General features: G+C 40.5%; 1 long non-coding RNA gene across 1 annotated transcript in view; it reads right to left on the minus strand.

Annotated features, from left to right (window-relative positions):
* LOC116761574 overlaps positions 1 to 14593 on the minus strand; it is a 263648-nt gene that overhangs the window by 118089 nt on the left and 130966 nt on the right. The window contains exon 3 of the long non-coding RNA XR_004352061.1: positions 4111 to 4343. This is a non-coding gene — a long non-coding RNA (uncharacterized LOC116761574). The remainder of the gene's footprint in view (positions 1 to 4110; positions 4344 to 14593) is intronic.

The following is a 14593-nucleotide window of genomic DNA, read 5'->3' on the forward strand; positions in this document are numbered from 1 at the left end:
CCTTTGGAAAGCCATTAGGGCTAGATGAGGTCATGGGGGTGGGGCCCTCATGATGGGATTAGGCCCTCACAGGAGGACACACCACAGAGCTCGCTTGCTCTGGCTCTGCCTGCCATGTGAGGACACAGTGAGAAGACGACCTCCTACAAGCCAGGAAGGGAGCTCTACCAGAAATCGAATTGGCTGGCACCTTGATCTTAGACTCCCCAGCTTCCAGAACTGTGAGAAAATAAATTTCTGTGGTCTAAGTTACCTAGTCCATGGAATTTTGTTACGGCAGCCCTAGTTGACTGAGACAAAGAAACAGTTATAGAAATAACTATATATATAAATACATAAATAAATATTACTATAAGAGTTGCTACGACATTGGTATCATCGTACGGTTCCAATGTAAATTTAGTTCAGCTCCACAACATGAAGTACAGTTGTAGTTTAAGTCTTCAGCTGGTAAAAGTTTCTCTCTCTGTTTAGTCCATTTGGAAAAGGTATTCCCTTTGGGGGACTGTTTAATAAGTCAAAGACATAACAGAAACAGTGTTGACCTCATTAACATAAGCTCCCTTCTCCTGTTTATAACTTGGTCATAAACCTTCATAACTGCTCAGTAAGAAAACCGTCTGGATGATAATAGGACTCAGAGGTGGTGGTGTTCTCAGATCAGTGAAGCCAGGCCACATGTCCCTACACCAAAGAGCTTTAAAAGTGCTACTCTCAGTGAAAACAAAATTACTTTAAAAATTATTAACACATCAAGACCACCATACAGAAAAACTGTGAATATACAGAATATAGAGGAAAGATTTTTCTTTACACATCTGAGCTAAAGCAGGTTTACTCACACATTCCCTTGATTCTAAAATGCAATCACTTGCAAGGCCCATTTTAGATTCAAATTAGCTTTTGGAAATATACATACACACATACAAACACAGATGTACACACTGTACACAGTGATAGTGACACTTGTCCTAATAATCAATGTTATATGAAAAATGTGTCAGAAAATTGAGTAAATGGGTTACATTTATTTTGCAGTTCTATTTGTCTCTGTGTGTATATGTGTGTGTTTGCGTGTGCTGCAGAGTCATGAAGAGGAGGAAAACCTTTAATCTGTGAATTTGCTCTTGTGATCGCTAAAGTGTTGGTAAGCTGCACATACACAGCTCATCAGGGAATATGATTAGACAAAAAAAATGAAGGGAAAATATGAATCGAAAGGAGTAGTCTAGATGTGGCTGTTTCTTCTTTAATTGACAATGCCTCATTAGCAAAAAATGGTAAATTTAGTTTAATTTCAAAAACATGTTGAATGCACTGTCCAAAGCATCATCTATCTTTTTGTACTGGTTAAATACCTGCATTCAATATCCTCTAGAACCTGAACAATGTCGTAAAATAAAAGCTGACTTCTAAAATTCAGTGAGTACACATGTCCAAGTTAGAGTCCAGAATTATGTGAAATCATAAAGTGTGAAAAATACTGCAAAAAATTACAGTACTTCGGAAGTAAATGAGGATCACCTTCACATAATAGTCAATGTCAACATCACCAAGAGTGAGCCAACCAGACTCATGGCCCCTATGCCTCACCCCTGAAACAGTCTTTCTAATTGGAGAAACTGTCACTCTAATCCAAATTGTAGATCTAATTTCCAGCTAACAGGAACAGCAGCTATGAGAGGAACAAGTCAAATAAGGAAGCAGTCTGAGAAATCTAGATGGTGGAACTTTCTATAGGATAACCAGCTGGGTCTACTCAACAGGGCCATGGCATGGGGGAAAGGGGTGGAGGGAGGGTACATCAGTTCCTGATGAAAAGCTATTAAGAAAAAACAGCCAAAGGTAATGTGTGGATCTTAACTGGATCCCACTTTGAACACACCAACACTAAAATGCATTTAAAGGCTAATGAGGGAAATTTAAATATAGATGGGATATTAGTTAATATTAAGGGCTATGGATGATAATATCAGGTTAAGTAGGTGGTTAAATAGAAAAACTTTACTTGGGGAGTATGCCTTCTAAAGTATTTAGGGATGAAATATCATAGTCTACGATTTATTTTAGATATTTCAGCAAAAAATGTAGAAAGCAAATATGGTGAAAGGTACACAATGATTAAATTTACCTGATAAACGTATGGGTGTTCGTTATACAATTCTCTTTACTTTCCTATAGACTTAAAAGTTTCCTGATGAAAAGTTAAGGCAAATGAATCTCAGTTAATGACTAAGTTGTATTACAGAAGTGACATTATTTCAGTGTCTCTAAAATACTGAATAAAAGTATGTACATAGGGGGCTTCCCTGGTGGCGCAGTGGTTGAGAGTCCACCTGCCGATGCAGGGGACACGGGTTCGTGCCCCGGTCCGGGAAGATCCCACATGCCGCCGAGTGGCTGGGCCCGTGAGCCATGGCTGCTGAGCCTGCGCATCCGGAGCCTGTGCTCCACAACAGGAGAGGCCACAGCAGTGAGAGGCCTGCGTACCGCAAAAAAAAAAAATTAAATAAAGTACGTACATAAGTGCACCTGAAGATCTGTTATTAGGGAACTGATTTGCTAAGTAATTATTATAAAATGCAAATCCCAGTTTACTTCATAGTTGACTTACCTGGTGAATCAGGTAAATCTTATCAGACGGGTTCACTAGTAAATTAGGAAGAACGTAACTTCCCCAAAACATTGTGAGGATGAAATGAAGTAATGTTTTATAAACTATATGTTGTGATGTAAATGCTACTTACAGTCACGACTCTAGTTCTGAATTGGCTCTTGCCTTATAATTTTCTAATTGCAATGAAAGTGTTCCTTCTTCACTTAGAAATAGAAATGTACCCCTAGATTCACAACTGTAAACTTTCATGACGTCAATTACATTTCCTATTTTTCCGTCCTCCGGCAAGGAAAGAAATAATAGTACTTATTTCCAAGAAAAGCTAACATATGCATGCACACATTTAGAGTAATTTATGGTTATTGAAGATAGTTCTCTCAGTATACATTTTAATTTCTCCCCAATTCACCTTACATCCTTCCTGAATACTGTTAAGATCAAAGACCAGCATTATCAAATCAAAAGAGATAGCTATTTCTGCAGTTTACTGGGGCATCTGACAAAAGGAGATGCTAGAATCCTGTTATGAAACCCTATACTTTGCAGGTTTTGAGCACATCAAGCAGATGTTTAACTTCTAAATTTCTAAATCTCCTCACCAATATCTGCTTTAGTTATTTGAACCACATCTCCTTTTGTTACATCACCACTGAGATGAACCATTTTATACAACTGGTCTTGTGAGACTGACATTACAAGTGACCAAGTTTATCAGAAATTAACTATTCTTGTAGACATATGTACAGGATCCTTCAGTTTTATATCTATTACTTTAAAAAAAAAAAGTAAATTACCAAATCATAAACAACTAAAACACATTTCAATGGAAAATGAGACCTAGAGTCTGTCATACAGAGTGAAGTAAGTCAGAAAGAGAAAAACAAATACTGTAAGCTAACACATGTATATGGAATCTAAAAAAAAAAAAAGGTTATGAAGAACCTAAGGGCAGGACAGGAATAAAGACTCAGACATAGAGAATGGACTTGACACGGGGAGGGAGAAGGGTTAAGCTGGGACGAAGTGAGATAGCGAGTGGGAAGCAGCCACATAGTACAGGGAGATCAGCTCGGTGCTTTGTGTCCACCTAGAGGGGTGGGATATGGAGGGTGGGAGGGAGACGCAAGAGGGAGGAGATATGGGGATATATGTATATGTATAGCTGATTCACTCTGTTATAAAGCAGAAACTAACACACCATTGTAATGCAAATATACTCCAATAGAGATGTTAAAAAAAATAAACTGTAAGCAAAGATAATAAATTAATAAATAAATAAAGTTACACTGAACCCCCAATGCTATTAGGAACTTAGAATTCTTAAATTGAAGGTGCTGGTCTACAGTTACAATTTCCTGCCAGACATCTGCCATTGCAAGGGGCAGGAAGACCTTACAACAAAGGATGCCAGATGCTCAGTTCCAATCTAGAATCCTGGGAGATAATGTCACTGAGCTTCAAACCGTACATGAGAACTGAGGTAGGGCACCTACCTGGTTAGCAGGTGGTCCAGCAGCCAGGGGCAGTGATGGTGCACTGGGTGGGTGCAACAAAACAATGTGCTCCATCAACTGGGACCCATTGGAGACAGCTAATAACCACAGCCACAGAGAAAGGAGTCATCTCAGCAGAGGCCAATAAGGACACAAGGAGCAGGCAGAGTCTACAAAGCAGATACGTCCTCCTTGTTGCCTTGGAGCTTCTCACTTCCTGTCTACACACTGTCCTGGAAGAAGAGTGGAGAATATTTTAGAGAGGAAAATGCCCTGATTGGGATTTTAAGCTGACTTAGCAATTGGAGTTCGGTTTTGTAGAAATACAACGATTTTTCTGTACATTTCAGTGTTGCCTATAAGTTTCAATTCCACCGCCAACCATTTAGAACATAGCATCTAGTACTCTGGCTCAGACTCACAGAGGCAGGCTTTCTCAGCTCCTCAAGATGGAGAACTCAAAATTGCTAATAAAGAGTTGAATTCTTTCACCTTTTCTTCAGCTTGATTTTCACTGGGTAAACTCTCCCTTGATCCAGCTTCCCTGGCTCTGGGGATTATGTAAAATTGTCAGTGCCTGCCATTGTAATATGTTTCAGCACAGCAGGCTCATGAAATGTGGCAGCTGGAAGCAGGTGTGAGATGGGAGCTGGGTATGCCAGCCTCTAAGAGAAACCAAGGTTTTCCCAGGGAGGGATTTAAAGGCAAATGTACATTACCAACTCCAGACTAGAACAAAATTTTGACCCTAGTACTCAAAGAAAGAGAATAGGGTCAAAGACAAACACAAACGTTGTAAAAGAATGGCACCCCCTGTTGTTTGCAACAGTGGGGTGAGGAAAAGGAACCTGAGGGGAGGGATAAGCTCAGAGATAAACAATACAGGTAGTAGGATTCAATCACACACAGAAACCAAGAAGGTGACCACACAGCACTTAACCTGGATTGAGAGGAAAGGGGGGAAGGGTATTCTTCATGTTTTTCAACTTTATAAACCTTTTGGGGGGGGCTGGGGGGCAGACAAAATTTTAGTTCACTGATCTCAAAGATTTTGCTTTGAGTTTCTGCATATGACAATACATGTCCCTAGACTTTTCCTTAAGTACTTACATGAGTGTATGTTTGTGTGTAAGTCTATGTGTGTGTAGGGCTGCTTAGGGGTGTGTATGTGTGTGCCTGTGGTTTAAGCAGTAGATATAGTAGCCTACATATCTCCAGTGGTTAAAAGAGAGTGTAAAAATCATTGCTAATCCAGACAATATTCTCTACAAAGCACCCAGAGCAGGTTACCAGAAGGAGGGTGTGAGACCAACAAGCAGAATCAGATAATGAGATTTTACTAACATCTGGTGTTGACCGTCTACACAAACTGTTTAGAGAAGTGACATTAAGAATATTTTTTTCCAAATGTAACTGCAGTTGGCAGAGTAAATCATCATGGTATCACGGTAAACTCACCACAGTTTCTGATCTGACATTGTAGTTGAACCAGGTGACATCCTGAACCAGGTCCCCACAACATGCACCCTTGTTTTGGTTAAGATCTTTTTGTCTCACATCACCTTGTATTTCCTTGACTAATGGGTTCTGAGCTCTTCTGTTCCTGACCTCTTGCTTTTCTCTCATGGCTGGACTCAAAGTCCTGAAATATTCCTGAGGACTTCACTCCTAGGCATGGCATGTAGTGGCCCCTATAATCACACCATTTCTGACCACACTGGGTCAGAAGCCCACTCCAGCCCAGCCAGCAAAATTTAGCAAGAATGTCTGAGCTCTTGCAAAATGGAATGAGACACAAGATTTCTGCCAATCGTAACCACCAAACTGACTTCTCAGTTTGTGTCTGTGATCAACAAAGCTTTAGTGTCTAGACTCTCAAATTAACATCCTTCAGCAGTATCTCCACTATCAAGAAATTTGAGTTTTATAATAATTGCCCACACAGTTGGCAAGGTTTATTCATTCTTTCATTCATTCACTCATTCATTCATTCTTTACTAAAAAATAAAACAAAACAAATAACCACAACAATTATATTGAATACCTCTTATGGGCTGGGAACAGTGAAAGGCCCAGGGACATAAGCCTAATTCAGAAGCAAAATTGACATCTGTCTGTACAGTAGGATTTGGAAGTACCATCTGTCCCAAACACACCTTTTTAAAAATTCTGCCACTGTGCCTAATCCAGGCATTTAGATCCAAGAGAAAACAGATTGTCTACAAGGAAATACGAGTTAGATTTCTCATCAGCAAAAACAGAGATAGAAGGTAACACAGTAAGTGAAACTGTGAAAATAAAATATATACTAAATTGTCATTCACTTGTGAAGCATACAAAGACTTAGAGAATTTATCATCCACAGTCAAACCTGTCTGAAAGAATTATTAAAGGATATACTACCTCATCAAGAAGAAACATAATGAATGAAAAGGATCAACAGGTAAAAACTTCTAGTTATAAAATAAATCAATCATGGGGATGTAACGCAGGGCATGGTAACTATAGTTGATAATACTCTATTACATATCTGAAAATTGCTTGTTTCCCCACGAGAAAAAAATTTGTAACTATGAATGGTGATGGATGTTACATTTGCCACTTTTTATTAGACATTAAAACTGAAAAATTCAAATATATATTTATTTTAAATGAATGATGATAAACCCATTATTTTTTAAAGAAAATGATATATTTTTATAAAAGATAATTATATTTCCCAAAGAAAAGAATTGTGAGAAGAGCAGCAATGTTTTACATTTTTGCAAATATCATTAATGTTCGGCTTAATAGAAGCAGCTGAATTTTCATATAAGGGTCTATATTCTACATGTTGAGAGGTTACTCTTGCTGAAGTGTATGAAAAACATCTGACTTCATACAGATAAATACTTAAGAAAAGGAGAAGTATCTTCATAGCTCTTTTCAGATGATTATGGATATTATTTATTGAAACTACACCAAAACTCAGTAAGTGGAAGTTTTTTAAAATTTAGTTACAATGTGGAAACTTCAATTGTCTAAGTAAATATTTTTACTCTATTACATTAAAATTGATTGGTCTATCTTGTACATTGAATGGTTCTCTTACCACACATAATTCTGTGACATTATACATTGATACTTTTTAGAAAATATTCGTTTACTAAGTTATACTGATCTTCCAAATGTTCACACATTTCACTACACAATATCAAAAAGTCACCCTTGTATCACCATTGAGCTATCAGAAAAATCTTTAAGAATGGGAAGTTTTCAAGCTCGGGGTAGACACAAGTTTTCAAAAATGTAAATTTTTACCTGAAATTTCCAATTTTATCCCTGGCAAAAAATATGGTAGTTTGTTTCCTTGAATTGATGTTTTTAAGGAAAGGTCTGTCGAATACACAAATCTGAACAACCATAGATGTGTATGGTTGTGTATCAGTGGCTCTTTCAAGGAAAAATGGTATTCTATGCAAAAAGCCAACAGTTCAGCTCACAATTCAACCTCATGAGAGCCTTCGTACTTCAATATAAAGCAAAAATGTTTTATGTATACCTCCCATTTTGTCACACAAAATATTAAAAAGATAATTACTCAAGGGTCAAGGTTTAATAAAATTAATAAATTGTATTGCTTCATTAAAGACAATTTTAAAAGAAACTGGCTTTTTGTTTTTTAACCGGAAAGACTAGGATAACCGCTCTTCAGTTTGGTGCCACTGCCTTGATTATTAAATGCTAGAAGTTTTACCCACCATTGCTTTTGCAACATCACTGCAAATGTCAATACCATGTAAGAGGCAAATAACATTCTGGTTATTATGAAAACAGTTTTGGTCTTGCAGACTCTCTGAACATGTCCCAGGGACCACCAGGTTTCTACGGACCACTCTTTCAGAACCACTCTCCTTAAAAACAAAAAGTTTACTGACAAACAGTAGGATTTTATAAAAATTTGCTGAATGAGAAGCTATAAATGTGGGATGCTTTAAGAATGACCCATAAAATTTTGCCAGAATCAGTGATACTTTCTCACCTGTGAATATGTCTTAGGACTTGTGCCGAAGAAACTCAAATTGGGCCAGTGAAGTGACAGTGAGAGAAAGGAGATGTGAGGAGCCAAGGGGTCTTATGACAAAACTGGAAGATTGGGAAAGAAAGGAAGGAAGGAAAGAAAGAAGGAGGGAGGGATGGAGGGAGGGAGGAAAGGAGGGACAGAGGGAGGGAGGGAGGAAAGGAAGAAAGGAGGGGGAAAGGAGGGAAGGAGGGGGAAAGGAGGGAAGGAGGGGAAAGGAGGGAAGGAGAGAGGGATAGAGGGAGGGAGGGATGGAGGGAGGGAGGAAAGGAGGGAGGCAGGGAGGAAAGGAGGGAGGCAAGGAGGGACGGAGGGAGGGAAGAAAGGAGGGAAGGAGGGGGAAAGGAGGGGGAAAGGAGGGAAGGAGGGAGGGACGGAGGGAGGGAAGAAAGGAGGGAAGGAGGGGGAAAGGAGGGAAGGGGGAAAGGAGGGAAGGAGGGAGGGACGGAGGGAGGGAGAGAGGGAGGGACGGAGGAAAGGAGGGAAGGAGGGAGGAAAGGAGGGAAGGAGGGGGAATGGAGGGAAGGAGGGAGGGAGGGAGAGAGGGAGGGAGGGATGGAGGGAGGGAGGAAAGGAGGGAGGGACAGAGGGAGAGAGGGAGGAAAGGAGGGAGGGAGGAAAGGAGGGAAGGAGGGGGAAAGGAGGGAAGGAGGGGGAAAGGAGAGAAGGAGGGAGGGAGGGAGGGAGGAAAGAGGCGGGGAAAGAAGATCAAATCATCCAGGTGAACCTTTGAAATCAGAGGAGCTGAAGAAACAGCCTTTTCTAGAAGGGCCTTTTATATTGTCTAAGGTGTACTTTAAAATATTTCGGCATAGATAGTGTGATATAGTCACAGGTTAGAGTTTGTGTATATCCTAGGGTTCATTAGTTAACATTCGATGTATTCTAATTAGGATACATACTATGGAGTGTTTAGTTAGCATCTGAAAGAATAATCAAGAATCTACACTCCAGAGAGCTACCAGTATCAACTCTCTTGAAGGTTTTACCACTGCTGAAGGGTTTTATAATTAGCATAAGAAATGGTTTTCCACTGCTGAAATGAGTTCAAGATTGGCAGAATATCATATATCACATATACATGTGTCATATATCTTTCGCATTTGCTGGACAGAATGTAAGAATCTGATGGCAGGAGCAACCTACAACCTTAAGAAAGGGCCCCCTGGACGTAGGGCACTGGGTTCTGTGCTCAGACTCAAAATGATTCTGTCACCTAACTACTTATCTAATCATGAAGCTAGAACACTTTCATATCTGCCTCAAATGAACTTTTTGCTCAAGGTTGGTAGAATGCCTTAAAAGGACAGAGAGCCAAGACTTTATTGAATTTTAAAAGTGCTTTTGCACTCTTTCAAAATTTATTTCTCACCTGCCTGCTAATAAGGGTTTGTATACATGGCAGAATTCATCCTGAGACTTGCCTTCTGAAACATACCACCTGGTAGCAAGGTTGTCAAGAAGGAGACCCCAAATATTCATTTATCTCAAACTAAAATGTTTCTGCTGGTTAAAAACTATATTTCTAGGGCTTCCCTGGTGGCGCAGTGGTTGAGACTCCGTCTGCCAATGCAGGGGACGCAGGTTCGTGACCCGGTCCGGGAGGATCCCACGTGCCGCGGAGCGGCTGGGCCCGTGAGCCATGGCCGCTGAGCCTGCGCGTCCGGAGCCTGTGCTCCGCGGTGGGAGAGGTCACAGCAGTGAGAGGCCGGCGTACCGCACAAAAAAAAAAAGAAAAAAAAAAAAAAAAAAAATATAAATATATATATATATATATATTTGTAAACAACAACAAAAATTCTAACAGTTGGAGACTTCCCTGGTGGCGCAGTGGTTAAGAATCCATCTGCCAATGCAGCGGACATGGGTTCGAGCCCTGGTCCGGTAAGATCCCACATGCCGCGGAGCAACTAAGCCCGTGCGCCACAACTACTGAGCCTGCTCTCTAGGGCCCACGAGCCACAACTACTGAAGCCCGCGCGTCTAGAGCCCGTGCTCCACAACGAAGAGCCACCACAATGAGAAGCCCACACACCGCAACAAAGAGTAGCCCCCAGTCGCCACAACTAGAGAAAGCCTGCGTGCAGCAAAAAAGACCCAAAGCAGCCATAAATAAATAAATAAATTTATTTTTTAAAAAAAATTCTAACAGTTGGAAAAGACCAAAACATTTTTAACTGGAGGCATAAAGTACCTATGCAGCAAAGGATTATTCTTGCCCAAAGACAGGTCTGGCTTTTGTGTTGTCTCCTAAGAGGTCTAAGCCTTTTGAATGTCCTGCCTGATAAGAGTGTGCTTACAAACTTGGGACATGCCAGATAGTCTATGCTGAAAATGTGATTTACTATATCAGTTCAGCCTTTGAAGGGGCTAGAGTCTAAGGTCAGACACACGGGTGGTCAAGCATGTCTACATGACTGAGCCCCAATAACACTCTGGACACCAAGGCTGGGGTGAGCTTCCCCGGTTGTCAATACTCTGTGTGTATCTTCACACATGGTTACTGAGACAAGTATACACTGTCCATGTAAGTCACCGAGAGGGTAACTGAAAGCTTCCTGCTTGCAACTCTCCCGGGGCCCTGTCCTATGCCCCTCTTCCCTTGGCTGACTTTAATCTGAATCATTTTGCTGTAATAAACCACACGCCTGAGAGAGTTCTGGGTCCTTCTAGCAAACTATTAAACCTGAATGTGGTCTTGATTATCCCTGAACTTGCAACTGATGTCAGAAGTGAGGGTGGTCTTGAGGACCTCCAAATTGTGTAGTACCTAAATAAGACATCATTTTATTCCTCCAGAAACTAACATGGGATTAAAGGTGGCTCAGACTCGGAGTAGAGAAAGAGAGAAAGCACACTAAACTGACCAGATCTTCCCCTGCAGGAACTGGAATCTGAGAGAAGGGTCTAAAGAGTAAAAGAACTGAAAACATAACAAACAAATTTCATACTTTAAACCCAAACAAGTAGTACTGGGTAACATGAAATACTATGTTAAATTTACCTCAGTTGTTTATAGATGGAATCATGAATTTCCCTTACATTTTTTGAACTTGAATTACTTTCAGGGGCAAAAATGTAAGGGTGATCAGAGTGGGAAAAGTTGCCAACTGGTAAAGCAAAGGGGTCCCAGAGTCACGGTCCTTGAAGGGGACAGTTCCCTCTTTTAACCCTAGGAGATGGCAGAGCATGCAGTTAAGTTCAGAGCCAAGGTGAGGAGGTGTGAGAAACTGGCTTTCAGCCAATTTGATGACTTCAACAGCCGCCTTTACCCCCGTGTCTCAGAGAGCCAAGCTCCCAAGTTCACACTTTATGTAATGACAAAACAGAATGACAAGTCAAAAAGGAAAGCCAGAGCCCTAAGGGCCTCAGCACAGCCAAGTATATATTTCAAAGTGAGAACTGTTTGCAAAACATGATGTTTCTATTATCCTGGAGGTGAAAGTTATATAACATCTGAAGGAACAAAGCATCAATTTATCTCCCCTTCAGGACATTCTGTTTTCCTCTCAACGGCGTATGTGTACTGTACACATCAGCTGATGAAGGACAGGTAGGTGGGTTTCAGTAACCTGTTTTCTTGAAAGCTGAGAAGGCAACCATATGCAAAGCAGCATCTGTTGCAGGCTCTAGCTGCCTGCTGTCAGCAATGTTGACTCTGCATTGTTTACAGGGCAGTCCTCTGAAACGATTTTCATTTATTGTAGAACCCCACCCCCCTTTCCATGAATGCAAGGCCGTGACACACTGAATACTTAAGATGTCACAACAGACTGTTTTCAAGATCCACATGTTCCAGAGTCAAATAAAAACTACGGAAGAATTATTGGTTTGGTCCATCGGAGCTTCTGCTCTCTGCACTGGTTTCAGAAGACCCAGAGGCCAGTGTGTCCCTGCTTGGTCCTCACATCTATTTCATCTTCAACCTTAACACCTTCGTCAACTCATTCAACAAGATTTTTCTAAGTCATGAATAAGCCTCTCATGAAAATCCATTTTGCAAAGTTCAATTCTGCAAACCAAAGATAGTAGATTTTTGCTTCATTAAAGAAGCAGGGCTTTGTAATTTCTGGATCTGAACATTTTCCCAGACTGGGTGATTCCTTATCATTTGACAAGCTGTGAATTTTCTGAGTGCTTTTCACACACTGAGAAAACAGGCAAATAAGATGATGCCTGGGCTTAGGTGGGAATCACTATGTTATATGGATCTGTCAAATGACCCTTGATTTTAAGTAGATTTACTTTAATTTAGTAACAATTCATTTTACCAAGCACATTTATAGAAAATATATTTTCCACTAAGTAAGGTAAGGCTTTCCTTGAGTTCTTGACACCCACTGCTATCCATTTCTCAGTCTCTATTTGTGTGTCTGTGTGTGTGAGTGTATGTGTATGAGAGACACAAGTCTACAAAGAAAATCAGACATATTTCCTCATTCTGGATCACAGCTGGAATTTATATTATCTTAGGAATCCAAAGTATCAGAGGAGGTCTAAGTAGGAGAGATTGATATCCATCCTTTCACATATTCATTCTCATTTAAAGGGATATTGATCATTGGGGATAAAATGATGCAGAAGACTGTTGTGGTCTCTGGCCTCATGAAACTCAGCATCTAATGGAGAATATAGAAATCAGGTAAGATATTCAGATCCAGTATGCTATTATGCTTGATAAGGCAAGGGTGTGGTACCTTGGGAATATACCAGAGTTTAGTAGAGGAAGTAATACCTAAGCTGAAACCTAAAGACTGAGTAAAAGTTAACCAAGGGAAAAGGAAAGGGAAAACTGTCCCAAAGAGGAGGAACCAAAGGTGAAGGCACATGGGAAATTCTAGAAGTAATGGAGACTCTTCTGGGAGGAGCAGCAAGATAAGAAGCAGACAAATTGGCATCAGCTGGATGCTGGGTGCCCTCGCATGCCACGCTGAGAAGCTGAAAACTTATCCAGACAGCAGTGGGCTTTACCTGAAGATTAACACAATTACACATAAAACTTTCAGTGGCTTTAGGATCAAACCTAACCCCCTTTACTGGGCTAATATGACACTAGGAAACATAACATCAGGAATCAGAGATCCAGTCAAGAAGATCTTACAAGTTCAGAGATAGGAAATCCAGTTGGGGATGCAGCATTGAACAGAGACTTTCGAGATGGGAGTTACTGAAAAACAGGGCCACTAGTTCAGATTATGACCAACAGAAGAACTAGCTAGATCTCTTGACATGATTCCTTTTATTCCCTGTCCTAGATAGCAAGGTCTGGCGTGAGGCTCAGCCTAGAGTGTGGAAGACTCAGTTCCAAATATTAGAAAGGTTTGAGGGATACAGGGTCATCAATTCAATGAGCCATTCATTCTTTCCTTCACTTATTTTCATTCACTATTCTTGCACAGGAAGCCATCCTAGGAAAGCATCCATCTTTGCTCAAAAGTTCAATACCTATGTAGGTGAAATAACATATTATAGAACACTTGAAAAACTAAATACATGTACAGCATGTCTCCAGTGTGTCTCTAAGGTCAAATACCTGACACAGTATCAGCAGTAGACAAATAGGAAACCAAGCAATGTTAATGGCCAAAATGGCTTGACTTCACTAGCTAGCCGAGAATATTCTAGAACATGACGGCAATGTCGGGATCAGCCTAACAACTAGCGTATTTATTAAGCATTATTTTATCAGTCTGCCACCAGGGTATTTTTTAAGAACTTACTATTATAAGGCAGACTCAGTGCTAATGTTGGAGAATTAAAGAAGGCTGAGAGATGCTGCCCCTCATTTCATGAGATTATAATCTAATTGTAAGTTACCTAAATATATAGGATAGGAAAATAAGTGTCAGGGTCTACACAATGGGTAAAGTGAGTTCACAGTGGGCAAGGTTCGTCAGGTGAGGCTTTATGGAGGACGAGGGGCTGGACCTAGGAACACAGAGAGGAGAAGTTATAGGGTTTAGTGGTGACAGTCTTACAGAACTATAGATGGCTGCTAGTAAGACGGCATCTTTTTGCTTTCTTTTAATAAGGAAACATTCCAAAGTCGACCATATGTTTGGATCCTGATTCAAGATGCCAATAGCAACATTGCTATCAACTTGTTGCTATGGCTCCCATACTTTCCAGCCCTCCAACCAATTGTCATGATCAGACCCAGCAAACCAATACTTTTTCTTCCAGATTCTTTGTAGCTACTCCTCACCTATTTTAACACATTTTCTTAGATCAAGAAGATGTTTCTCTTCCTCCTCCAAACAAAGCTCAGAAGCCTCTGAGGTAAAAATAGTTTCCTACAGTTTCAAGCTACAGTGACTTTCAGGGAGCCATCTTAAGGGCATTCTTAATGACTTGGGAGACTTTTGGATGGTGGGGTAGTTTACTGGTACCCTGAAATTTACTCAGCCTACTCTTGTGAGGACA

The sequence above is a fragment of the Phocoena sinus genome, chromosome 11 (genome assembly GCF_008692025.1).
Source record: "Phocoena sinus isolate mPhoSin1 chromosome 11, mPhoSin1.pri, whole genome shotgun sequence".
NCBI lineage: Eukaryota > Metazoa > Chordata > Mammalia > Artiodactyla > Phocoenidae > Phocoena > Phocoena sinus.